Below are 2887 nucleotides of genomic sequence, written 5' to 3'. Positions count from 1 at the left end.
AGGGTGATTTAAGGCATCGTGCGCTATTTAGTTCTTCATTTGATCTTTGGGTGTTAGTCAAAATTAGAGCCACAGAGTGATGCTGACAGGTTTTTCTTGAAGAACTAGAGTACTTAAACATTAGACAAAATTGGGCCATTACATTGATGAACAAAGAATTGAAAAATGCGCAATAATTGTACTAAAATTTTTTTTACCAGTGATGGAGTCGAACACAAAATTTTTTACAAGTGATGGTGTCAACTTGTGTTCGTGGTAAGGCTGGTTTGAGGAAGGCATTAGTTGTTGTTTGCTATTCTATAATTTAGAAGTTTTCAACTATAGTAATGTTTTAGTAAACATGAGTCGAGGAACCATTTATTTGTGAAAACAATATTCTAATTCTTCTCATATCAAAGCACAATGGCCAAGTAGAATGAGAACCTGAATTCAGCAAAAAAAGTAAGAATTGAGAAAATCTCAGCTCTAGGCATGAGGTGAATCTCATGAATATTATTAAATATGTAGACAATCAACCATAGAGGAAAAAGAAATGCCACAATAGCTTTGGTGCTACTTTATGAGAAAAAAATAAGTGCATCTTCAATCAGTTCAGATAGTAAATTGACCAAAACAACAATCCTTCAACAGACGCGTTTTAGCAGAACAAACAGGTCAACATCTTTGCGAATTTCCTGATCAAAAATTGAGCAGCTCTCTTCAAGTTTCTTAGCAAATAGATCGAAAAGCTGATCCACAATGTCTATTTCGAAATGGTCTTTGATGAAGCCCTCAAAGATGGATCTGGTCTGCAAGCAAGTCATTTTGCATCAAATGGCAAGTGCTGCATTGGGTGATTCAATATCTTTATTCTTTCTGCCGTGAAATGGCCATTCCCTTTTATAACCAGGTCCAATTCTTCAATTGATGGAAAGTACATTGGCAAGTTGAATGAATGCACTTTTTCATGACTGATAAATCCCTGCAGCATCCACGAATGAGCGGGCTCAAAGTCAGAAGAAATCATTTGAACTGATGAGTGTCACCCCAATACTTGCATTACAGATCAAATTAGTAAACTGGATTATTGATTAAACTATTCAAAATGAAGAAAGTAAAAGAAGTAAATTGTCAGATAATACCAAGTTGGCCATCTCAAAAAGACATGGTCCTAACAGCTCTTGGATGAAGCCTGCACCAGTATTAAAGGGAAGCGCGCCGCGCGGAACACCGGGTAATTGAATCACCAAAAGGCCGCCTCTGACAAGTTCTTCTGCTCTAGCATCCAGAAACCTGTTGAGATCTTTCCTGAACTGAGCAAAATATGCCTCCGTGACTTCTTTTTGGAGCCCGAACAATATGTCTTGCTTTTGTTCCATGCCAATGAGTTCTGGTCTCCAACTTCTTTTGGAACCTTGGAAAGCCAATGGAGTGCATAAGAAGAATTAGCCAAATCAAGGCTAGCTTTAGGGAATAGACTCTCGTAGAAGGAGCCAGGTACAGCTGCAACAAAATATCTTGGGTGTGAAGGGAGGGATTTGAAGAGAGTATTGAAATCATTGTCTACAAGATCATTGAAGAAAACATGGAAGTCGATGGTTGGACTCTGTTGCAGAGATTTGTTCTTTAGCTCCACTGCTTCAACAATGTTCTGCATTGCAAGGAATGTATTGGGTCCAGTGGAACAGCCAAAATCAGCAATCACAAATCTTCTTGGCCAGACTTTTTCGATGTCTAGCTTCTCCTTAATTGCTTGTACAATTTCACGTTTTGCAGCTTCAATCACCCCTTTCTACAAGAAGTATGATACAAAAATTCACATGCACAATGTCAATTGAATGGCACGTGATGGAATAGTAAGTTGGAGCAAGTTGAAAAAAAGTTTTGTAGGTGATATGGTGACATTAATAGTACCTGATAGCTGGAATTTTGAGCATAGCTCTTAGAATCATCTCCACCATTCATCGGGTGTGATTCAGGCTTTTCTTTAGTTTCCGCGGAGTGATTCCCATTCTCCATATCTTTGATGCTCTTCGCAAGTGTCTTCACAAGACTTGCATGATTTCCATTCTGCATGCATTTACTGCTCTCCACAAGTGCCTTGCATGCAAGACTTGCATGATTTCCATTCTCCATGTCGAATACACACAGGTTTTGTTGATGCAAAATCTGCTTAAATAAGCCAATGTTGTGTGCCACATGTAGTTGAAGGTTGAAGGTGAGTACGTAATTGCCCCAGCAAGGTGAGTACGTAATTGCCCCAGCAGCCTCAACTGTGGCAAAAATAACATGATAAGTTTAGAAAGTTTAAAAACCTTTTAAATTGCATCTTACTTGTCACTCTAATGTTTGTAATAATCCCATTTGCCCCCCTAAACAATTAAGATTTCAAAATAATTAGCTTCCACAAGAGTGTTGGACCTATTTCAAATTAATTTAAGATGACATTTTAAATTAATTAAACACAAATAGGTAGACTAAGTTTAGTGCCAAATTCCATTCAAGATTTCGATTTAATGATACATGTCACCTAGTAAATAGTCGAGATTGGCATCTGATTTCTTGAATATTATGAGGGCACGTTGATGATGAGGTCAATGCACGAATAGTAATCAAAAAAGATAACGTGGTTTTGAATATGTGGGAGTAACGTAGTTTCTCGAAAGCCATATTTCTGAGCCACCTCAAATATTAAAGCCTCAAAAACAAGGGGCTAATCTAGTCTTAGAGAAATCGAAGGATAAAAGAAGGCATGAAAAATGGCCCTTCATAGAAAGAAATAGCGGAGAGGAAAAAACAAAAAGGAGAAAGGACGTTATTATAGCTTTGGAAATGGTGTTTATTTAATTTTGTTGGAATCCATATCAAAGACTAATTTTAAAAATTTAATGATAGGGACTAAAATGAA

General features: G+C 37.3%; 1 pseudogene; it reads right to left on the bottom strand.

The window, feature by feature from the left end:
- Window positions 1-623: 623 nt before the first annotated feature.
- On the bottom strand, window positions 624-1950 carry LOC113767695 (annotated as a pseudogene).
- Between the last annotated feature and the right edge of the window lie 937 nt (window positions 1951-2887).

Source organism: Coffea eugenioides, chromosome 1 (genome assembly GCF_003713205.1).
Source record: "Coffea eugenioides isolate CCC68of chromosome 1, Ceug_1.0, whole genome shotgun sequence".
In the NCBI taxonomy this organism is placed as follows: domain Eukaryota; kingdom Viridiplantae; phylum Streptophyta; class Magnoliopsida; order Gentianales; family Rubiaceae; genus Coffea; species Coffea eugenioides.
This window is presented reverse-complemented; position numbering and strand designations above follow the sequence as displayed.